The sequence below is a fragment of the Microtus pennsylvanicus genome, chromosome 9 (assembly GCF_037038515.1).
Source record: "Microtus pennsylvanicus isolate mMicPen1 chromosome 9, mMicPen1.hap1, whole genome shotgun sequence".
Taxonomy (NCBI): Eukaryota; Metazoa; Chordata; class Mammalia; order Rodentia; family Cricetidae; genus Microtus; species Microtus pennsylvanicus.
In genome coordinates, this window is record NC_134587.1 from 87,659,699 (window position 1) to 87,685,660 (window position 25,962).

Here is a 25,962-nt window from a genome sequence, read left to right on the forward strand (position 1 = left end):
TTTCAAGACTCCTACAAGAACTTCACGTACTAAGAAATGCAAACCTGAAGTTTTGGGTCCGAAAAGTGTCCACTGGAACACACAAGGTAAGACTACTGAGCTATGCAGAAAATAGGTTTTAACATTACAATTTATAATAAATTATAATTATACAGCTATTCCTAATTCTAAACTCTGTTCCTAATTCTAGAAAGACCACAGATATTTTTCGCAAGCAGGTCTGGGGTTATGCATTGTATTTTAAAGATAGGGGAAATCAAATCTGTTCGGTTAAGCTATAATGCTACTTTAAGGGGTCCTTTTTCAAGATTTCTATAGGCGCCAGTTCTCTCTCTCTCTCTCTCTCTCTCTCTCTCTCTCTCTCTCTCTCTCTCTCTCTCTCTCTCTCTCTCTCTCTCTCTCTCTCTCTCTCTCTCTCTCTTACCTGACCACAGAGGAGCAAGGTAATGCCTGCAGACATTGCTATTTCTAGTGAAAGACCACCCACTGGCTTCTGCCAGCCTACAGAAGTTTGACAAATAGCATGGCCAGAAGATAAGAAGTCACAGTATTATTGTGGGAGAGTCCGGGCCTCTGGTAGCTCAGCTGCCTGGGGCCCTGGAAAAAGCGCCCGGGTAGTTCTCAGGATCTCATTTCCATTTCATCTACTCCAAAGTCCTGAGAACTTTTCTCTCGCTTAGAACAGTAAGGGCTTCAGAAAACAAACACCCTCGCTGTATTATTACCAGATGGAATTACTTGCCACTGTTTCTCCATGATAATAATTAACAAGTTAACCTCCACAACTGTCCTACAGGAGAGGCAGCACGAAGGGAATTTGGATTGCATGTGGTAAAAGACTCAGTAAAGATCACACATCGTTCGCCCCAACCTGAAACATCTGAAACCCCCTTTCATCAGTTGTAAAACACGAAAGTGACTTGGAGTGAGTAGCAGGCTCGTCCATCTGTAATTTTCTTTTTTTAATGCCCTGGTCAGGGTACGTTTTGTTTACTTCCAGTCCCACCCACAGTTTCCAGATCAAGTTTCAGTCTAGATCATCTCTCCCAACAAGCACCTTCAGCCCCTAGTTCTTTCACTCCTTGGCAACTTGGCCGTCTGGCAGTTGGGGAAGCCTCTTCTTCACTTCCCGGGCAAATGCTGACTTCCCAAGGCTTCCAGATCTTGGGAAGTCCCACTGGAACCCTCTAGACACCTTCCCAGAGAACCAGAGATTGTGTTCCCAAACTGGGTAGCATCCCAAGAGACAGCGAGGTCGTCTATACTCTCTGTCCCCACAGGCTCCCGAGGAACTACCTTGCTGGGAAAACCCGGGGAGTCCAGAGTTCCCGAAACCCTGCCAAGCTGCCAGGTGGGAGGCACCGCCAAAGTTCCCACCTGAGCCCCGCGTACTGGGGTGGCAGACGCGAGGGAGGGGCGGGGACCCGAGGCCGGAACCCGGACGCCTGAGCGCCGAGAGTCTGCGAGCTGGGATGCTCTGCCGCCTGCAGGGCTGGCCAACTCGCAGCGGCTGCTCGGAGCAGCGGTTCGAGGAGGGAAACGCGCGTCCCCGCTCTCTCCCCGCCCGTTCGCCCGAGGCCCGGGCGCTAGGACCCCAGAAAGGAAAGAGGGCGCACGGCGCCGCACTTACCGCGCTCCGCTCGCCCGCGCCGCCCGCTCGCTCCCAGACCACCGCCGCCGCGTCCGCCCCTGCGCTCGCCCGGCCAAATTCAAAGGCGCCGGGCGCGGGGGAGGGGGCCCGTGGAGGAGAGGGGAGGGAGGGGGAGATGCAAGTGTTACAACTTCCTCCGCTGCCCACGGCCGAGCGGCCCAGGGACACGGCGAGGGGAGGGAAGCGCGCGGGCGCCAATGAGTTCACTTTCTTTTTCTCCCCCGCGCGCTCCCCCTTGCGCTTCCCGCCGGGCCCCTCCAGCCTCCTCCACCGGGCCGAGTCCTCGCTTCTCGGCCCGGGAAGTGGGAGGATGGAGGAGGAGAGGAAGGAGGGGCAGAAGGGAAAGGTGAGCAGGCAGGCAGAGCGCTGTGCCAGGGAGCAGCATCCAGGACCGTAATTGTGGGCAAGGGCGGGGGACGTTCTGGGCTAGTGTGCTCGAGACCAGGCGCGTACACGTGTGTGTGTGTGTGTGTGTGTGTGTGTGTGTGTGTGTGTGTGTGTGTGTGTGTGTGTGTGTGTGTGTGTGTGTGTGTGTGCAAGAGAGAGGAGCGGAGCCTACCATGCGCCTCCCTGGTGCGGATCGCGGGAGAGCCCAATCACAGGGCGAGCTGGACCTGGCTGTGATCATTTATAATCCTTGACTCCTCCGCTACGCCACTTGTCAAGATGACAGGTACTTTATTTCTTCTTCTCCTTTATTCAAAAAATGAGATTCCCGGTTTTCTGCTTTTTTCGCTGTCAAATGGGATTTGCCGGACTAAACCACGTCCACGCCGCCGCCCCTCCCTCCATCCCTCCTCCCAGCCACGCCGTGTACGAGGAAAGCACCGAGGCTCCCATGCTGTGACCAATCAGTGTATCTACTACTCTCGCCGTGATTTAGGGGTCATCCATGAATAACACTTCATGCTGATGAATGGCTCTTGCCGGCTTTCGGCTCTGATGAGGGGTCTGCCGGCCGCTGATTGCAAACACTAATGAACTTACAGCGCCATTTGAAATTCACACGCACCAACAAAGTGCGGGGCTACGTGCGTGGGAGTCTGTCCTTTTCTTCTCCCGGTGACTGGGAGGAAGACCTGGAGGAAGGGGCGGGTAATTGCCTTGGACTTAAGTGGAAACACTTCTCCGTGTAATCAAACCTCTAACCTTTTTAGAAAACTACTTTTCTTGATCTTCCTTAGGGTGGGCATTTCGGGTCAGCTGAGTCACCCGAGGAGGTGGGAGTGCAAGACACTGCCTGGGAAGATGGATTCCTAGACAGAAGGGTGTAATTAAGGATTGTCACCCCCGGTAGGCGGCCAGTCCTACACAGAGCCTTTCGAAAATGACCTGCCTTCCTTCCTTCCAGAAGTGTCCTCTTGTCGGAGACCTAAAAGCACAAATGACCTTCGGACTCCAGCACTGGGAAGGCTGCCCATGATACTCAGGCTTCCTCACAAGCCCCAACTCTGCTCTGTACACAAGTGTACGCCCCCGGGTTCAAGTACCTGGACCTCCAGTCAGTACCCACTGTCAGGGGCATACTCCGCAGACCTCTAATGCTTCCACCGCCAGCACCACCCTTCTGTTTCTCCTTTCTTCCCTTAGATTAGCAGCCCAACACTGATCCTGCCACAACTTGGTTTGCAGTGGGAGCGTTAAACTTTACCGCCCTCCACGACACTGCCACTTTGTAAGTTTCCGCCAAAATTCAACAGGGAGAGGGATGGGGGGGGGGTCGCCAGCTCCAGGCCCCGCCCCGCCCTCATCCTCACCCCTGGCAACAGAAAGCCCACTCTAGGAGCCTTTTTAACTGCACGAAGCTCCTGTTGTTCGAGTTTTGAAACACCAAACCCAGGACTTTACTGAACCGCTTCCTGGCTCCCTACCTCCTGGCACCTCCAGACACCCTTCTGTCCGAGGGAGGCTAGGGTCCTGCGCCTTGGAGAGAATCGGTGGATGTGGCTCCTTGAAGAGGAGCACCCAGGCGTTCCCTGGGACTAGGCTGGAGCCACCGGTTCAGTTGAGAGTCCCCGGGCCTGCCCAGAGCTGTTGCGGACCAGGCTCCCGAAGCTGGCGGAGGGAACAGACTGCAGGCAAGCCCTTGGCTCCCACCTTCCACTGCGAAGGAACATGAGAGCAAAGGACGCCACCAATCAGTACTTAATTTGTCCTCGCAGGAATCAAAGACATTTGTACTACTAACGTTCAAAAGAACAAATCTAGAAATAGAGAAAAAAGCCTGAACCTTTCTCATATTTTTCCAAAGTTTAGTGCGGAACTCGCAGAGACTGTGAATTCAGATTAGAGAGTCCATACTCACAGTATGAGTTCCCAAAGACGATAAGCCACTGAATGCAAGGCTGGGCTTTGTAAAGGCTTGGCGATCAGAGAATTCAACCCGGCTCTATGAGTGTTAATGATTTAAAGACCTCAGGGCACATCTTTCTGGAACAATCTAGAGTTGCCCTAGGATGGTACAGCCTCTTGACTGCCACATGAATTTCACACTTCAAAAAGACTAAGGCAGCAGGCTCGCATGAATTACACCATCCTGTGTTCATTATCGTAAGAAGTTCGTCAATTATGAATGTACGGCTCTAGAAAGTACAAGAAAATCAAGTAAACGTCCCCCAATTAGCATCTTTGGCTTGATCATAAGGAAAATCTGAGGATGCTTTATAATTCACCGTGTAGCTCCGTTTCTACCAAAACATTCTGTGAGTGTAACTTTTATAATTGTCCGAGAAGCAAAACCCCTCTCTTGTCCTTACATATGTTGATATCTAGAGCATACAATAAAGACACACTGCCCCAACCCAAAGATGCCAAAACATAATAGCTGTGTGCAGGGGGAGATGGGGAGGGGCAGTGTTATTGCAGCTCTCCTTTTATTTTTAAAGCCTCATTAAGACTACTGATTAATAGAAAAAGAAAGCAAGGAAGTCATACAATGTAGAAACGATAGTAAATCTTGGAGACTGTCTCTAGCCCACTTTCCTGGTAAGTTATAGTCAAGGTTTTTCATGTTGTTGAACCTTCACACTAAGCGGATGCACTAAAAACAATCAAAACCTCACGGATCTCTAGAACTCATCAATATAGCTCTCCCTGCTTAGTGACAAGCTTTACTGGGGACAGACCACGCAGGTGTCACCAGCATTTGTCTGTTTCTGCAGGGCTCAGCCTGTAAGTCAAGCAGTGTTTCTACGTTCAGCTCCCCTCCCATCCTCTCCCATCCTCTCCCTCTCTTTCCTCCATGCTCTTCTCAGTAGTCCTGTCATTTGAGCCCCTTAGGAAACGTTGGCTGGCAAAACCAACCCACACCAGGGCTTCTTGCTCCAAATGCATCTCTGGAAAGCCAGGAAGCTGCTGGATATGTGACCATCCCCACCCTGCCTTGTGGCTGAGCTGCTGTCAGGGGAGGGAAGGATGGTGAATAGCTCAGCTTTGGCAGCAATAAAAACTGAAGTATCAAGAGAAATCCAAGTTGTTGCTGCCTGTGGTGCCCCGAACAGCCAACTGCCCAGCATGGCTTGGAGATTTGGTAGTCTTAATACAGCTGGTCTGATCCATGCGTGGGATGATGACAAGAAGCTGACTGCATTGATCTCATTCCCTCAGTCTCTCCTTTCCTGTGTCCTTAGCAAGCATTTAAAAGTGACAGGAACCTTTAGATTCCCTTTGGGGTTAGGAAGGACATACCTGGGCCACCAGAACTGGACTAGGCTAATAAAAAGCAGTCTCTTGACCAGCTTCTGAGTCAGAGCAAACAGCCCTCGTCTCTGGTGTTCCACTCCCCTCATGCCAACCTCTGGCCATGTCTGTGGCCATGCTAGGTCATGCTTGTCCTCTCTGTAGGATGCTTTGAAGGCTGTCTGCTCTCTCTTGTCCTGAGATCCAGCCTGGAGCTAAGAGACTGGATGGCAGCTGTTCCCACCTCCCTCTGAAGGGGAGCAGATGTCACCAAAGCCCACTTTCTCTTTTGACTTGGAAATCTTTCAAGCACACAGAAGGGAAACCCTGAGTCAGGCAGGTGTGGAATTTTCTCTGGATAACGTAGACATAACTTTAATTTGAAGGTATTCTCTGGACTTAGTCTTTCTGCTTTGACCATGAAGACCTACCTGCATGAGGACCCAATGGCCATGATAGTACTGACCTGCTGCAGGTCTGCCACTTCTCATACTTAAGGGATCCTAGACGCTAAGAAGCTGGCAGAAAGGACGTTGACAGCTAAAACTTAGACGCTAGAGCAACCAAGCCACCCATTGCAAAGCCCAGGAAAGCCACCAATCCACAAATCTCCCCAAGGGGTTAGCCTCAATGAGAATAAGGAGCAAGTGGCCAGATGGACCTCAGGGTCCTCGTAGAACAAGGTAAAGGCTTGGTGGTACCTGAGAAGACTCTGAGGTCCAGGCATCTAAAATCTAAGTCACTTTGTAACTAGCAAATTAGTTGATCTACAATAATTCACAGCACTAGAACGTGACCTTGATACACAAGTCTCTGAAGTAGTCATCAAGAGCGCTCAGGCTGTTCTTCACTCACAGAAATAACTCTTTTCCTTTGGTATCTGGTCTGACAAATTGAAATGAAGCAATATTTGAATTTGCCCATGATTTTACGTGGAAAGACTAACTATTTATAATGAATAGCTATCAGGGAATACCTTTTGAACTCATATTTGTTTATCAAATGGAGGAGTTTTAGTAGATACTAAATACAGTGTGTTGGCGGTAGGTACTCAAGTTTATCATGCATTAGTGACATGGAAAAGCAATTTTGTTAAGAAAACTGCATCCTTTAGCTATGCCAGGGTGTGGTTTATGAATTAGTTTGTAAATGTAGATTAAACTATAGGCATCGAGTTAGTATAATTGAGTATGAAATGAGCCGAGCATCTTTCCAAGAAAAGCTCAACTCTTTCTCCTCTCATTGGTGCCTTTTTAGTCTGGAATATCCTTGACCCTGGAGTGCCTTGATTTTAAAACCTTGGTTCATGCTTTTCTCCCTAACAGGGTTTCCACTGTACTTTCTGTGTGTGTCAGTGATGGTCCTTCCCTCTTTGGTGTTACTGCTTGTTTGTTTTTGTATGAATTCTTCTCAGTAGACTTTCACAGCGGTTACAGGAATGAACTTATGCATCTTAACCCAGAGATTTTAGCTCCTGGGCTAGCCTGTAGAACACACTTAATAAATGCTTGAACTAATGGATAAATATAAGATTAAAATGTTTTTATTACATCAAGTCATTCTGACTTTCTTTTTAAAAAAATCACAAGCCATAGAATAAATTTAGCCTGAAAAAGTGTATTATAAGTATATTTCTCTGTTTCTCTTTCATGATACACAGCTGTGGAATGCTAGTCACTGTGGAGAGTCACCTGTGAATTAGCTTCTCTTTCTTTAGAAACATAATCATAAGCAAAGGCAAAAATAATGGGAAAAAGCAAAGAATAAATTTTATTTTTCTCCCTTGCAGGGAGAAAATTAAGTACTTACTGAAAATTGAGGAGAAAGGTCATGAGCATCATACCAAAATATATTCTTAAGTATTTCATATTAAAAGTGGTGCTATTATAACACTTTTATTGCCTTGGGACTTTGAATGGTCAGAAGTCTAAAGCTTATGGTGGCTACTTTGCATTTCTTCAAGACAAGGGTTCAGCTGGTAGTGGGGAAACAGTCTCTGTTTGTTCCTGCCTGCTCAGGATGACTGTTTCTAATTGATCTGGCAAGGAATTTAGTTGGAGATGGGTTTGTGGCAACCACAGCACAGAGTCTGTGTGCTTTGTAAAGTGATAACCATATGGGCCTTATTTGAAACATTGGAGGATTTTTCAACATGAACCTGGGTTAAACTGAACTATAAATCCAACTCAAATATATAGATCCACGCTGACAAATTCATCATCGCGTTGGATAAACTTAACTCATGCTCCCCTCAGATTAATAAAGATGATGACCGTGGATCGCACATGCAAAGGGTTCTCAGCGATAAAGTATCACCGTGTTACATGTTGCACTGTTGAAATGCAAATCGCACACATTAAGCAGTTATTTTCCACTGCTATTACTTTCAACGGAATGGAAATGTTTAAAAAACAATCGCTCAGTAAAGAAAAGGGATATATAGTAAAATCTATTTCCTCTTATACCATGCCCAAGTACACTCTGCTAGCCTCAAGAAGATTTAATTAAGCCAGCTCAGCTGAGCGGGAAAGCAAAGTGGCTGGAAAGTTATTGCTTATGGAAACATATTTAGGACATATGCAAAATAATGTATTTACTATCCTTCATTTAGGGCTTTGAGCCACCAGGAAGGTTAAGAAAATGCAACATAATTCTGTAACCTGCTTCCCCTCTTTCTGAATATCAAATTTCGAGCTGACACTTTGTTACAGATAATAGTACTAAGTTCTGGATGTTGATGGCCCTTCCCTTTGCAGCTTTCCAACGCCTTGAAAAAGATACAGTTGCTTTAATTAAAAAGGCTTGCACAGAACTAATCCCTCTAGCCGAGAAAAGAAAAGTTTTAAGCAATCTTTTTTGCTCCGAGAGAGAAAGGCAGACAATACCATAACAGATCAGAAACATAAGCTACAGTGTGCAGCCAGGAGCACAGCAGGGAACTGAATACCGCTCCGACTGTGTCATTTTTTAATCCCCCATCCCAGTTTTCCCCGTCTGACCTCATGCTGAGATGAAGTTATCACAGACGACAGCTTCACTCTCACCAATGAATCCAACCCTGGGTCTGTATTATCCTCAGCACATCAAAACACCGCTTTCATCAAATAGCATTATCTGCATAAAAGGCATGCAATTGCCCGATAATTTCACCCAAACTACACTATTCATTTAAAGGACAAGAAGAGAAATTAATTCATTCCTTTTGGGAGGTGGCCGAGAAAAGTGAGACTCACGGAGAGGCAGGGGCTGGAAAAGCTAACTTGCCCTCTTCACTCATGGGAACTTTTCTGTTTTTAACACAAAATCCCAAGAAAGGGTCCATTTAAAAGTCCCCCTACTCCTGTGCTTTGGGATTAATTGTTGGACCAATTGGGCGCAGTCTGAGTGACAAAACTGTAAGCGGTGTAGAGAACTGGCAGTGGGAAATTACAAAGCTTGCTGATGTCATTAGCCATGCTTCCACGAATCCCAATAAAAACATCATATCTAGTAAAGCTGAAGGAGCATAAGAATTAGCTGGACGAGCGTGTGAGGTTTAACACAGAGTCATAGTGGGATGGGAGCTCTCTTGCTGGAAGACGGTTCTGAAAGTCCCAAGAAGCTTGGGCTTCTACGGAAGGGAGACGACTGTTGAATCACCTTTGAGTTGATGCTTAGTAGAACTTTTAAAAATCCTTAAGAACAGCATCAACTTTATTAAAAGAAAAACACCACAGCTTTCTTCAGCTTTTCTTTCCCACAGTTCAAACTGTGCATTCCTTCCTATGCATCACGGATCATATAAATTGGTATCCTGGACCCCCTATATAATGGCGCCCGATTTCTTATCTAATAACACCAGTTGCGTTATTCAGAGTGCCATGCTAGGTGAGAGCAATCAGACAGAGCCACTGGTGTCAAGTAAGTGGGATTATGAAGAAACCCCAAAACCGTGGGTGTGGGTGACCTAGAAAGCCTATGTTACTCTCCTAATAGTTTTTACTCACCAGAATTTTAATGACTTTAATGAATTTGGTTCAGCCTTCCCAGAATTCACACTATTGACTGATACCGCAAAAATCCATCCTGACTCCCATCTCTCAGACAACATCTACATGGAAAAAAATGTGTAGGACAAACATTTGGGAGTGTCTGAAACAAGAACAACATCAACACACATCACACGGTAGCCCAGGCATAGTCCTGACTGTCCCCAAGATGAGGACAGGAACATTAATTTTTCTTTTGAAAGAAAGACTCTGGTTCTACTAGCAATTCATCAGAATACAATATTTGTCAGCACTGACATTTTAATTACATGTATGTATTCTCTAAAACACATAAATGGAATTAATAAATAGGTTATTTCCCCACAAACCAGCTCCCTGAAGCTACAACTTCATACTGAAGTGTTCTAAGGCAAAATGTCTATGTAGCTGTATGGTCTGCTCGGTAGTAAAGTTCAAATTCGTGTTTCTAAAATACAGCTTCATGACATACTAATTATGTGAAATTTAATGTGATTAAGCATTAAACGATGGTATTTCCTTGAATTTAATGACAGTACTATTTTCATGTCAAATTTGATTACAAGAACCAGTGTTCAGAGTGAGCTGTTTAAAATCCCAAATCATTAGCAGAGCATTTAGGATTTTGTCTCAGCAAACTTCTCATCTGTGAAAAATCAACTAAATACATATATACACAGAGCTGACTTTCACATTTGAACTATGAATGGTTGTGTGTGGCTGATCCGGGAAGTTACAGTTTCGCCCGAAGATGCCCAAGGGGAGGTGTTCGTACCGTCAAGTGCCACTACTGCTTTCAACATACAGATTCATGACACGCTCCAGCCCTGTGCTCAGTCTCCTCAGAGTCCATCGTACATACACTTAGACACATCTGAAGTGGACACAGAAAGGCAAACAACTTGCTCAAGGCTTTACACAACTTAAATAAAATGAAGAATTGATGTCTTCTTTCTTAACTTTCAGTTATGTTTGTGTAACACGTAATTGATTCCTCTTGGAATCAATATCAACCCTAATTTCAGTCCTAGCATTTTACACCTAGGAAGACAAAAGATCTTGGAGTTGTTCCTTCATTTAAAGGAGATAGCAGAAACAACACTTCTCTCTGAGTATAACCTTTTTAAAAATACTTTTAAAATTTATACTTGTTTGTATCTTGTGGGAGGGGTGGAGGACAGTTTTCAGGAGCCCATCCTCACCTGACACCGTGTACATCCAGGAGATTAGCCTCCAGTCATCAAGGACATCACCTGCCGAGCCACCTTGCTGGCCCAGGAAAGACATTCTTGTTGCCTAAAACTTTGGCTCGCTTCTTATGTGCTAAACTAAGCTTGAATTCATCTGTCACGTGATCGTTGCCTTAAAAAATGTTGTAGATGAAAGCCAGTGTATGGTCAAAGTCTCCTGAGGGATAAACTAACTCCTGTGGCAATTTGATATTTAATTTTTCTAATGCAGATACAGCTCTGATTTTTTTAAAAATTGGTTTAGGGGTAAATGTGAAAAGCCCACCAGGACTTCCTGGAGTAGAAGGCAAGAAAAAAACTTCTAGCACAGCTATTGAATTTAACGTTTAATGCTGTTCCCCAGCCTTAACCCCCACATACAACACTTTTCATCCAAAAAAAAAATCTATGAAGGACCAGAATTCACCCTCCCCTCTTTTATCCTAAGATATCTAGAAGGGGGAGAAAAAGTAGGCCATGAGAAGATTACAAACTAAGAGTCTATAAAAGAGGAAGGAAACTTGCAGAGAGAGAGAGAGAGAGAGAGAGAGAGAGAGAGAGAGAGAGAGAGAGAGAGAGAGAGAGAGGGAGGGAGGGAGGGAGGGAGGAAAAGTGCCTGCGAGAGTCCTGGCATCCTGTGCTGCTGTAATGGAGTGCCCACTGCCACTTGGACTCTCTACACACTGGGCAGAGAATGCTGGACCTTGTCTCAGGAAGTCGCCCGTAAGATTTGGAAACTGGAATTAAAACAGGCTGGATACAGGTAATATTTATTTTTAAACTTATTAATAATCACCCTGGATTTATCAGTCTCACTTTGTATCCCATTTCATATCTCATGCTTGCCCGGAGTTCACTTTGGAGTCCAGGGTTACAGCAATTCCCTCTTGCTTCAGCCTCTTGCTTCAGGGACTTGTAGGAATAGGCTATCACATCTGGCTATTTCTCTAATTTTGAAGATGATAATTTTACTATAATTTGAAGATTGTCTTGATAACAAATAAGCTGTAAAAATCTGGAACCATTTTAAAGTTATTTTCTTTTGCTTATTAGTATATGTCTCTCTCTGGTTCTTTAGCATGTGTATGTGTGCATGTGTGTGCATGGTGTGTGTGCATGATATGTGCATGTGCGTCCATGTTTGTGTATGGGCACTTGTGCATACGGAGCCCAGAGGGTAGCTTTACAAAGCCTGTCATTTCTTCTCATGGTTACATAGGTTCCGGGGACTAAATTCAGAGCGTAAGTCTTGCATCTCTTCCTCATTGAGTCCAACTTATTGACTACTACAGCAACTGCTATTTAGATATATTTTATTTTCATGAAATTGTAATATACTTACATCTTTTCTGTCCTTTTGTTTCATCTCTCCAACCCCTCACATGTCTCGTCTCCTCTTGCTTCTCTCTTAAATTCATGTCCTCTCCTTTTCATTAATAAATAAATACAGTCTGCTCACTCTGTATGTTGCTACTTGTATATCTTTTCAGGGCTGGCCCATATTCAGCTACTGGATAGCCAATTGGTGTCTTCTTCATTTTATATATATAATACACACACATATACATATGTATATGTGAGACAGAGTTTCTCAGTGTAGCTTTGACTGTTCTGGAACTCGCTCTGTAGACCAGGCTGGCCTCGAACTCATAGAGATCCCCCTGCCTCTGCCTCCCAAGTTCTGGGATTAAAGGTGTGCATCACCACTGTCTCATCTGGAGCAATATTTTACAGTGTAACCTTTAGACTGTCTTATCAGCATCACCTCTTAAAAAAGAATATATACAGTCCTAGGTCCTGCCTCAGCTCTTCAGATCCAGAATCTCCAAGGATGGAACCAACACATTAACTGTGTCTTAGGTTTTCTAGAACATCCTTATACACAGAAAAGTTTAAGACACACTGTTCTGGGCTAAATTCTATAGCAAATTAATGAATAGTTTATCTCTTATTCTCCAGATTTTTTTTAAAAAGTCATTGCAAAGAAATTTAATTATTCTTGGAAGTGAGAGATTGCCATTTTAGAAACCAAATTTCACAACATAAAGAGAGTAAGAAATCCTTCTAGAGAAATTCAAGCTGAAAGCTCAATGATACTTCAAAGTGAGGTTTTTAATCATTTTAAAGCATAGTAGAAAGAGCAACCTAGAACCTGGGATAGTAGTATCTACCATGTCAGTAACTCTGTATATATTGTGCTGACAGGAGTACATCACATAATTCCATGATCAGGTTCATGTTAGAACACATGAAGCCTTGAGTTCAATCTCCAGCATGGTAGTAAAATGAACAAACAAAAACAAACAAACAACAAAAACAAATGAACAAAGCCCCACACGTTTTGCTGGTTACACCGTTCAATGTTGTGTCTGTTATTTAAAGTTACACTGATTTTTAATGAACTTTTTAGTATATACTATTCTTATTGTCAGAAATGAACGAATAGGAATCAATTCAACACATATGCCTTTCAAGAAAAAACTCCATAATAAGACTGTCAAAAAAAGCAAAGAGATACCCCTCGACACTAGGTATTTATGAGGCCGCACCTGACGCTGTTCTCAGATGATGCTCAGAAATGATGCTCATGATGAGGGTCCTTGAGTTTCTTTAAAATATAAAGCATCATTTCTTCACACCACATCACTGATTTCCTTTACAATTGCTTATCTAAGTGATAGGACTTTAACAAGAAGCATTTTAGTTTATTTTTTTTTTCAAGAAATATTTTATACAGAAGGGTAGAATCCCACGTCTCCATACACTATAAAGTTTAAGGGTTTTATTAGGAGGAATGGAGAAAGTATTCAAATACATCTTTCTGCTCTGTCACTAGTGCATTGCCACACCCTCCCAGGTCCTCGTCTTACTCTCCTTCCTGCTAACTCCCATTTCCAGTGTGAGTTTGCTATTGTGTTAAACAGACAGATGATTGACAGATAGATAATAGAGGGTAGATGGAACATAACATACATTATCTCATACGAATATTCACAAGTATCTCCCCAAATAGCTACTACAATTCTCCCCATCATAAATTCATGCAGAACACTGAAGGGTGAAGAATGTACCCAGTGTCAATAGAACCAAGGTAAGAAACTTTGATTCCAAAGCTCAAACACATAAACAGGAATTAATATCTCCAGGACAAACAATTTTTTTTCTGATGATAACTTCATTTCTGCACATAGAAATTCACTGGCTGAGGCATGAAGTAGAGTTTAATGAAAGAGAAATGCTTTTTCTTTCCCAGTACTGGAGACTAACAACTTGGCCCCTTGTGTACAAACCTTTACCTTCGTGCTGTGCTTTCAGCCCAGGACCACACAAAGAAACTGCCTAGGTGTTGTTGTTGTGCGGGTCTGGTTTTGAGGTTATAACTTCAAATAATTAAATGTGACAAAACCTTAGGTCCCCTTGTGCCATAGCATGATTATCCATTTTTTATGTGTAATCCATATAACAAAATTGCCCAAACTCAACACATTTAATGCTTCCTTTACTCATTGTTCTGGAATCATTGCCACACTCAGTTAAGGCTACAGTAGCTCACAGACTCCGTTCTGGAATGATGCTTCCCTCTTCCGTGTGGTCTATGAAGGTAAAACAAAAATCATTGTTTTAAAGTCTGGCTGCAGTTGGGGGAAGATAAATACTTGTCACTCTGATAAAGAATTTCCAAGAGGGCTGTAACTGTTCCAAAGGCCTTTAGAGTCTAGAATTTGCTCATCTTTCTCAAAGCCTCAGGAAAGTTAAATGGGGTGAATTGCAAGCTTACTGCTCCTTGAAATCACAGATCATTGAAAAACTGTCTATTAGAGGGCACCTTGGGGAACGAATGTGGATAGTGATGGCTTCTGTGTGGTAGCAAACCAGTAATGAACCTGTTTAATCACTTCGTGTGAATAACAATAGATCATGGTAGGAGGAAAACCATGCATCTCTATCGGCCCCGGTGCATTCATTCTTGAGACTTTTTAATGGGTTTCTCTTCTGTTTGATCATACAGTAAAAGAATACCCTTATACGGTTTACCCAACAGTGCTTTGCAACGACAGAATTTAACACAAATGGCTAAAATCAGAGCGGAAAATAAAGTGGATATCTAGTTATTTCTTTAGATGAAATAACATATTCATGGTAAGAATGCTAACATTAAACATAAGCATTAAACGCCTCTTAATTTTTAATGGTGACACCATATTTGTAAGTGACAGAATTAGTTTAATAAAAAGCCAGACTCATATTATATTCATAAACAGGAAGAAAGACGATGACGGCTTCACCTCACTCTCTCCATTTATGTTTCTCGTCCTAACAGACGCATATTAGTGCAGCCCAAAGTATTTTGCTGTGACCTGCAGTGACTGATCAACTGTTAAATGATTGATTATACTGGTCACATTAATTTTACATGTATGGACATGCCATATGGTCAGGGTTAAGTTGTAGAAAGCAATCCATTGTCTGTTCTTTTTATTTTTTTTACCCCCTGCCACATGTATATTTTATATTTACTTCAACATGGTTCATGTAACAGAGAGTGCTAGAACTAATTAAATTCCATGTGGTTTTTCAGGTGGCCTGGCCAGAGCTATTTCATTCTGCTACCATGTCTAACAAAAGGAACACTCAGTCAAATAATAATTTCATTTCATCTTCGGGTTGAACTTGCCATGGACAGAGGAGCAGAAAGTCCCCTCTGCAGGCTCTCATCTTTCGTTTAGAAAGCATCCGAAGAGATGGTGTTATTAACCTTGCGAGGTTTGCATTTATGCGTTGTATCTCCTGGTTTTCTACCCAGTGGATGTTCTTGCCTGTCAACTCACATTGCAAAAATCAAAATGGCTTTAAGTGTTTTAATCCTAGGCATAGTCAAATAGTCAGGCAACAGGGCACTGCAACCTTGTAACTTCGTCTTCATTGTAAAGATTTCCTAACCACTGAACAGCTCCAAAGACAAGGGAAAATGAATGCAGGATTACATGCCTCCTTTTCCTCTCATGATGCTTGATGCTCAGTCACCACTTTTTTTATTTGAAACTGACTTGCTTTGAAAAATCTGCAAACTGAGTCTCAACTAAGAAAGCAGAATTCTTAAGAAGTAGCCTACGTGCAATTTATGTGAAGCCTTAGCTTATTCCCAGGTTACTTAAGTGCACAGCATAGTGTATTAGTGGCTGTGGTAATGTAAAAGATGGTATAATTGGCTTTAATGAGAATTGTGATCTGTATGTGTGTTTGATCCATACTCCTACAAGTACTGATCTACTATGGATTATCTTTTTTGTTCTCAAATTTTGTCAGGAATATAATGAGTGGAATTTCTCTGCATTCATCTGGGAAAGTGCTCAGACATAGCACTATAACTTGGTGAAATATTTATTTACAAATGCCATACTTTCTTTAATCTTTGATGCTTTTTATATCCTCAAATATGAAAATCTGAATTATACATTGCTCTTACAGTTATAATTTCGAAACCATGCACTCCCTATAGCATATTTAAGAAAAATTTATTTCTCCTGTATTTAGATAAAATAGTACAATACACTGTGGGTCAGTATGATCTTCTGTGTGTGTCTGGATTCCTGTGTAACTTTATGAATAGAGTAGGAAGTTTGCAACAGAAATATATAGAATTGTGTGTCTGGAAAAACCACACACACGTGTGTGTGTGTATCCTTAAACATCTATGCCTATATATGTGATGTGTCTGTCTATCTTATCATCTATCTATCTATCTATCTATCTATCTATCTATCTATCTATCTATCTATCATCTATCTGTCTATTTATCTATCTGTCTACACACACACACACACACACACACACACACACACACACACACACACACACACACCATTCTTCTATATTGTTTCACAATTCACCTCTCCTTTAAGTAACCAGACTACAACCTTTTGGTAGCACGTTATCTTAAAGAAGACACTTTTACAGATCTGTGGGTGAACTTTTGTTTTTTTAATTAAGACTAATTTTTACCTAATACATATTCACACTTTGTGATAGTTAGACATCTTCCCAGCTGATTGCACATGGTGCTATACTAACCTTTGCTTGGGACCCACCTTTGCTTTTCCCTTTCTAAGCACCCACTCTTCGTACTTACAGCTTTAACTCCTGTTTTGTTTTGCTTTTTTCCCCTTCTAACTAGATGGTCTCAATAGTTTTAGCTACTTAACAATTTCAATTACTATATTCCTCAATTTTTTGACCATACACATTTTAAATGTCTGATTTTTCACTTTTTTTCCCTCAGAATTTTGAAGGATATATTCTGATTAATCTCTGTTCGTATAGAGTTTTAAAACTAAGGCATACTGCACACTTAATCCATGCTTTCTTCTTTTTTTTTGTATTGTACATTATGTACTATAAATAGCTTTCCTATCTGTAGCATAAATATTCTAATCTAAATATACTTGGAGCCTTACTCAAATCATTTGAACACAGTTTCGTTACTTGCTCAATTCATGTTTTGGCTGCGCACATTCAGAGCATTTTTATTTGATGTGCACGATGTGAATGCAAAATGAGTCACCACCTCTATCCTGGGTGGAGCTGGCTCCCTGTCTCCTGGGAACATAACCTTTATTCCCTGTATTTCCATTCGCTTTGTTGCCAGAGATCTTTCTAGGTGGCCTCAAATTAAAGCATTTTTTCTCCCTTGTGACCTACTATAATTTTTTTGTAATGTGAATAATTGGAATGACAGAATTAATTTGAGTATGAAAATATGAGGGAAAAGGTCTATTACATTTTACTAAAATTAATTGTCAATTTTGTGAAAGTAGATGGAAGGAGAAAGCCAAATTTCATAATGTCAAATCAAAGTTAATTTCTTAAGTTTCTCAAGGAAAAGTAACAGCTATCACCTCATGATCTAGAAGGATAAATTAAAAGAGGAAAATGTTCCCTTCAAGGTACACATTGTAAATACGGATTTCCCAAATGCTCGAGTTTACTCAATCAGTTTTGGGGTTGAAATGTGGGGTGATGTTTCATTCTGGGGACACACAAAAATAAAAAAGGGATAATGAGTTCTTTGCCTTTAGGCAAAGTTGAATCTCACTACAAAAAAAGGGGGAACAATAAAAACAAAGATTAATTACTTTTTACCTAAAGTTATTGAAAAAAAAGACAGAAGAATCAAAGCTCAAATTTTACTAGTAAAATTTGTATTGATAGTATAGCGGCAGAGCAGGCTTAAAAACACCCTATAGAAAAAGACCCCATAGAAAATGGATAGACAGAGCAACCTCTGTTACAATGCAGAGATGATTTACTATATAAAACAGACTTTCTGATTCTAGTTCCCCAGATTATATCAAGAGTCTTTTTGAACAAAAATGAAAATAAGCTAAATTTTATTAATAATGCCTTTGATTTAATGTGAGCTAATAAACTACTTTATAAAACTGCTATAGTTATAAAAATGTATAGTTATTCATTCTTTGTACCACTGGTTTCATAGTCAGCTTCACATACATATATATACATATAAGCATTTTCTCATTAAAGCCTCTTTAACATCCCAGATACAGATTAATATTTTTCACCCAAAGCAAATATTCATTTAATAACTTATATTTAATTTGTCAAACACATCCTCCTTAATTCATGTTGGTTCCCTTAGTATCCAAATATAATCACAGTAAAAGGTATTTTAGCAAGAGAAAATTTCCAGAAAAAAAATAAGAAAATTACCCCACCCAAACTACTATAACTTTTCCCCCCAAAGTTAATCTCTTTTTCTGAATATCCTATGTGGCATGCTGTATATAACCTAGATAACATTATTTAAAGAAAAAATTTTAAAGCCATTGCTTACTTGGTAAGTTCATTTTTGAAAAAGAATAATTCAGCAAACTTTCTTCTGCTCTGGGAGAACAGAGATCCTTTCAAAAATGGAGCGAGTTGGTTCAGCATGATCTTTTCCTTTATGTTTTATTTAAAATGTTAATGGAGTAAATCCACAATTCACATAATTTATTTTGAAACACTTTTTGTTCAGAATAATGCATTGTAAGAACAGTGATATACAGGCAAAGTCCCTTAAAGAACATGCATCAATTCAGATGCCTTTTGAAGCATATTGCAGATGCCCTCTAACAGGGCACTGCAACATTACATAAATCATCTTATATGAAAAATTAACATGACATCAAATATTTATAAATATTAATGTGTATGTTAATATAACCAAAGCTGTAACAAACAATCATAACCTTGCCAAGTTTCCTAGGACAGGCGCTGCTGATAATGATATCCATTATCTCTGGAGGAACACACAATTATGAAAGTTGTGCACAGGATGCTATGGTCTTAGCTGCTTTTAAATTTGTCCATTAATGTCTACCATACATCTAACGTTAACCCTTTGCACATATAGTCCTAATGAATACAAAGGAAGCGCCTGTGGATGAATGGTTTGAAAGTCATTTGTATTTAATCCCTTCCATGGGAAGCCCCCATTTTTTTTAACATAACTTCATACATAATTGAGCTATAGGATATTCTGAAAATCAATTCTCTCTGAGTGATCTTATTAGCATGTGTTAAATACTATATTTGAATCTGTATGTATAGAAACCCATTGTGCAATGGCGGATCAGTGATTTGTGGCCCTGAAATAAAATATCTATGATATTCTTCTCTCCCAGGAAAGCTCTCTATATAAAGGGCCCATGCTGAGGACAAAGTAAAAGTCTTGGTCTTTTATTGACCCAGTCAGGTCAAGACTGTAGGGACATCTGACCAGAGAATAGGGTACTCTTAGATCATGTATGTTCAGCTACACAGTTTCATTGTGAGCTTTTCTTTTCTCGTCTAGGGTCAGTTGTTTTGGAAGTGTGTGGTCGATTTAGTCAGCGGTCACTAAAGCAGTCTGGTTCACAGAGAAAAAGGAAAGGTCTCGGCAGGTCTGGCTGAGAATACCCCAGGCTTCCAAAGACAGAGCAAGAAGATAACATTACCGTGCCTGAAGATAGTTTGCTTCACAAAAAGAAATCTCACTATGAGTCATTCTGATGCCATCTGTCTAACTCTGTGCCAAAGCTAGAACATTCTTCACTACTAAGGAACCTCACTTCTCTTCAAAATCAGACTCACCAGTGAGATAAGGCATGGTTCTTTGATGGTGTTGTGGCTTTTCCCCCATCAGGAGATACCATTCAAGACTTATAGTGGAGGCCAGACACCACAGAAAGTACCAACTTCTGTTTTTCTTATACATGCACACCTCTGGTTAGTTTAATTTATAATTGAGGTATAGTAAGAAATGATAATAAAATAGAAAAAAAATTATAATGGTATACTAAAACAGGAGGCTGGAGGGAAAAGAACAACATACTGATGCTAGAAGAAAAATCATACGAATGTGCTCATATTTGTCGGTACCCTCCTAGGCTTGCTGTACCCTCTAAGATGAGGTCAGGCGAGTGACTGGCCTGACGTGAGGTGGCTGATGGCAACGGCACGATGCTGTGTGAGTCCACCATTGACCTGGTTGCACAGCAGGGGGAGGGCCGTGGGTTTTGAGTTGTCCTGGCTCAGCAACCACGGTAATGAGGAAGGGTAGATTCCACAAGCATCTCCAGTTCATGTTTTCAGACAACAGTTGACTACTAGTAACCAAAACCATAGGAACTGAATGGGAATTTCAAGGGACCATTTCATTGGACTTGAGTGAGAATCTCCACTATGTCATTCATGAGCAGGCACAGCTCTCCTGAATGTGGTTGAGCAACATGGTCTTGGTCTACTTTAAAGCTTTTTCTACGTGTCTAGGATGTGGGAACTATTTGGGGGCGATTTGACTCTGGATAATAATGCGGATTCAACCTACTTTCCTGTGTGAAAAACTAAATATGAAATGAGCAATGTCTCAGGCATAAAAAATGTCTTCAAAGAGCCAATTAGAGACTCATTTTATTGCAAATCTTTAAAACTGTGGTAGACTTTAAATGTGATTTTCACCTTAATATACATTTTAGAGCTAATTATTTCAATCAGAGGCGAGATCAATACCTAATTGGCATCGCTTTTAAGTGGATCGGGATTCTGAATGCGATACAAAGACGGAGAGCAAATTTGCATACGAGCAGCCACCTTGTTATTTCTAGATCATTCTTGGCTACATAATGTCCAAGTGTTGTCCAATCTAAAAAATAAATAAGTGTAAGTCTGATCATGTCACGGCTTTAATTAAAACCCTGCAATGTCTCAAGTGGCACCAAGACCAAGGCCACAACCAATGACTCCCTAAGCCCCAAACAATCAGACTCTGCATTACCTCCAAGACTCCAACTTTCTGAACCTTCTTTCTCTTTCATTCCATTCCAGGCGATTTGATTTCCTTGCTCGTCCTTGAACATACGGCGCCTATTTGGTACCAGGCACGGCCTACTCCCTGGCTTGCTGGGCAGACTCCTTTCCTTTCGTCGCCTTCTCCAAGTCTGCCTTTCACATATCTGTTTCTCAATGAGGCTTTACTGGACCACACCATTTAAAATGACAAATGACCTGTCTGCCAACCACCGGCACTCCTGAGCTCATGCATCCAACTGTGTGGTATATTTTTCCATAGCTCTTCTTGATTTATAACATCACAGATAATTTACCTGTTCATATACACATACATATACACATTACATATACAACCAGTATCTGTATTTATCTGTTGTCCTCTATGGGTTTGTTATTCTACTTCAGGCCAACTCCATAAGCGTTTATCGTTATGTTTACTGATAAATTGCCAACATGGTTGAGGCTGGGACATTAAATAAGTATGAATGAATCAATTGTGACTGCCAGAGCTAAGGCAGACAGTGAGAATAAAGGAATCAACAACATTCAAGAGCTTGGGAAGGGAGGTGGCAGTATGGTTTTTTAAAAAATATTTATTATTTAACTTTGGTCAGGTTGAGACTATTGCCACTTTTTGCCAGTGTCAGAATGAAAACTGGGGAAATTCTTTGAAGGTTTTAATTGGTTAAACTTACCCCACATGACTGGAGAGGTGGCTTAGTGCTTAAGAACACTGGCTGCTTTTCCAGAGGACCTAGGTTCAATTCCCAGTATCCACATGGCTGCTTATAACTGTCTATAACCCCAATTCCAGGGGATCTGATGTTCTCACACGGGCATACATGCGCCAAAACACTAATCAATGCTCATAAAATTAATGTAGATCATTTTAGCCAGGTGGTGGCGGCACACACCTTTAATCCCAGGAGGTAGAGAGAGGTGAATCTCTGTGAGTTTGCAGTCAACCTGGTATACAAAGCGAGTTCCAGGAGACCTGGGGTACACAGAGAAACCCTGTCTCAGAAAACTAAAAAACAAAACAAAACAAAACGAAAACAAAATATCTTCTCCCAAGTGAATCCCAGTCATATCAAAAGAATCTTACGTATTACACCTTCCCAACCTTCTCCTATCCACTCCAGGTCTTTACCATCTCATTAACTGTCTGGTTCTCCTTTTAGAGAGGTTCCCAATGGTAAAGACCAGGGGTGTGTGTGTGTGTGTGTGCACTTGCGCGAATTCACAAACTGTGAATCATGTTAATCTTGAACTTAGTTTTGATTTAGTTTTGACTCAGTTTTTTTAGTATGACTGTAAGCTGAGTGGGGCTCTTCATTTTTTTCCTAACAGGTAAAATCACCTGAGCAAAATAAAGATGAGCTATTCTTTTTAGACCCATCAAAGACACGAAACCATAACTGGCTCCCATATGTGGAAAAGAGACAAAGAGAACCCTGACAGAACCATGCAATGGAACAACCCCTGCGCTCTAACTGATGAACTATGGAAAGCTCAGAGCAGACAAATAGAGCAGGGCACTCAGTGATGGGGTAACTCACAGTTTAGGGGGTGTCACCTCTGAGATCGGTTCCAGGTCCTTACGGCAAACACGAAAGAACTGTGATCTCATACTACTTGTGGAGAGAAGGGACCGTTCTGAAATATGCTAGACCTTTACGCCCTTCTGAGCAAGTTCTGTCCTCTGGAGAAACTATTGTATGGAAATTGAGTGCCCTAGTATTTTATTAGAGCCCTGTCTGCTCGGGGGAGGGGAAACAGTCTTCTGTAGCTCTTGCAGGCATCCTCTCCCACAGAGGGCCAGTGAGGCGTGGGAAGGTGGAGAGGTGGGCAAGGGGTGGATGCACTGGTGAAGTTCATCCACTGGAACACGTGTTTCCGAAGACATGAGACCTCACCTTAGGTCTAGGCCTATGGCGCTCTCCCCTCCTCCCTGCACCTCGCTAAAGGCCGATGTGCGGCATTTTCTCCGTAGCTAGCATTTCATGGATGTCTTTCAGCAAACCTTCATTCCAAATCTGACAGGCATTTTTCACACATCTGAGCACAGAAACAAACATTCTTGACAAAATATTAGCAAGTCAAATCCAATAATGTATCAGGGAATCACACAGCATGACCAAGTGGGACTCATCCGAGTTATACAAGCTCGGTTCAAAGATGGATTAATACGATCCATCCCATCAACAAGTTATTGAACAAAGGTCATATTATTATATCAATAGGTGCACAAAAAAATATATGACAAAATCCGGCATCCACTCATGGTTAAAAGTTGTTGGTTAAAGGCCAGGCATAGTGGCACATACTTTTAATCCCTGTACTTGGGAGGCAGAGGCAAGCAAATCTCTTAGAGGCCAAGGCCAGCCTGGTCTATATGGTGAGTTCTAGACTGGCCAAGACAACAGACTGAGAATTAATCTCAAAAAAACAAGTAAAAGAAAGAAAAAAGGAATAAATAAATTTTCACTAAATTAGAGAATACAGAACATCATATAGTGATTAGAAGCTTGAAGCCCTCCAGTTTGGTCCTGTCTCTCAGTACTACATTCTAACAGGGTTCAGCTTTCGTAATCAGGTAGGAAAAGCAAGCACAACGTATACAGATGAGAAACGCAGACAGAAAATTATCTTTGCTTACAGATGGCAAGAGTATTTATACAAAAACGGCCGAAAGGAGCTACAGAACACTTCTGGAAGTCACGTCTTACAAGTGATAATAATTTACGTGGGAAACAGTGCTAATACACAACATTGCTTCTGTACTGTACATCCGCAGTTAATAAGTGGAGTTGGAAATTAAAAATAGAATCACTTAACATTAATTTTTATAAAGGGAGAATTTAAATGAAGATGATGTGTATGAAGAAAACTATAGCTGGAATTGATGGTGTCAAATAATCAAAGGGAGGAGTTTTCCATATTTGCGGATATCAGGACTCAGACTTTTATTATGTACACGCATTATTTGTATATTTGTGTGTGTGTGTGTGTGTAAAAACCCATGCTAAAGGATGGAATTCAGAGCACAGATTTCAAGAGTCATTTTTCTGTTTTCACCATGTGGGTTCCAGAGACAAAACTCAGGTTCTCAGCTTTGACAGCAAGCACCTTTATCCTCTAAAAGCCATCTCACTGGCCTAGACTCAAGGTTTTGAAAGCATCTGCTTTTCTCTCCTTGATCTGTAGATCAGTGCAACTTCAGCTTAACTCTCAGCATTTGTGTGTGTGTGTGTGTGTGTGTGTGTGTGTGTGTGTAAATCAACAAACTGATTATAAAGTTTATAAGGAGAAGTAAAAGATCTAAAATGGCCGACTCAGCATTCAAGAAGAAGCACGTCATGGGTCTGGCCTTACCCAATATCAAGAACACATAAAGAGGCAGGATCAATACAATGTAGACTGATAAAATAAAAGGTCAGTGGTACCGTCTAGAGAGCCCTGAATTAGATCCTTTGTTAGATAGTTTATCTAACAAAGAACTGAAGGCATTGGGATGGATTGTTTAAATAAATAGGTATTCATATGAAGCAAATGAATGTAGATACACCCTTCTTCCAAATTAATTCAGAATGGATTTAAGACTTTTGAGTCAATGCAAAACTATAAAAGTTCCAGAAGATAGCACAGGGACGTTCTCAATGACTTTGTGTGTAGTAATGCCTTTATATACAACACTAATGGCATTGTCCCTGCCTTTAGTAACAAATATTATCAACAGATAATTAATAAACTGGGATTAACTATAATTTTAAAATTTGTCCTACAAAACACAACCTCAAGAGAATGAGAAAATAAGAGAAGAAATCTACAGAAATTGTCTCTAAAAATGGATGGTTAGACAAAGAAGATGTGAAAAACAACAATATGAAGACAAACACTCCACAAAATGGATCCAAAATGTTAAAAGACTACACTAAACAGATATACATATGTCAAATCAGATACACTGTTGGAATTATGCAGGATCTGTATTCAGATAATATGGTTATACTCCCCAACATCACCAAAACACAATTCCGGATACTGACTTTGGATGTGTAGAAGAGAAGTTGTGAAGTGCTTCCTGTAAGTCAAAGGTCAAAGTTCATCACCAAGGAGGTTTTATAGATATATGATGTCATCATTGTTAATCATGCACCAGGTACAGTTCAAAAGTTAACCTACATTGTAGCTATGCATCTACAAGAGAAAACAGTGCATATAGGTGTTGCTATAGTCTGTGATTTCTGGTATCCACTGTATTGTTGGAACACAAACCCTATGACTAGCGGACATATATAATCATTTCCCCACAATCCTAATGCAGTATGTACAGTGGGTATTTTGTCCTGTGAATACTCATGTAGTTCTGAATTCTAAGAAAGCACATACTCGTATATACTTCCCTTGCTAAGAAAATGGCTATCATTTGTCCAATCCATTGTATGCTATATATTTCTATATATTCATCGAAATGCGTTTTATTTACACATGCATATTTATGCAAGTCCTCTTCATTGTCAGTTCATTGGAATTTACAGTTTCACATGTGGAGGGTAATGGCATGGCTATCCGTGCTGTGGCCAAGAAGAAATAAGGTGAGAAGAGGGAGGAAGAAGACTAGGGTTATTAGGAGTAGTCTAAGCGGACATCTAGCTTTCTCAGTGAAAAGAATGCACCTATTCATGCCACTCATTCTAAAGTCTGTTTCTGGCTACTGCTTTCACTTGATACACAGTTTTAACAAGCCCGTTTATGGCTTTGAAACGTGAAGTGTTTCAGATGTAGAAAGGAAATACTTAAAAGAAGAAAACTTAAAAAAATATTAAAAGTAGACAGAATTGCTGAAAAACAGCCAGGTAGTGTGACTTTCGTTAATATAAAGGGCAAGTGTCTGGCCATCTTTTAGTATTTGTAAGAGTTCTACTCTTTAATATTTATAATGATGGCTCTGGAATCATTAGGAAAAGGTGAAGTTATGTGTCTATCTTAGCATAGTCTGGACAAAAAAATTTAAAGTAGTTCATTTAGATAGAGTTCCATCAAAATCATTAAAAGTAGTAAGAGT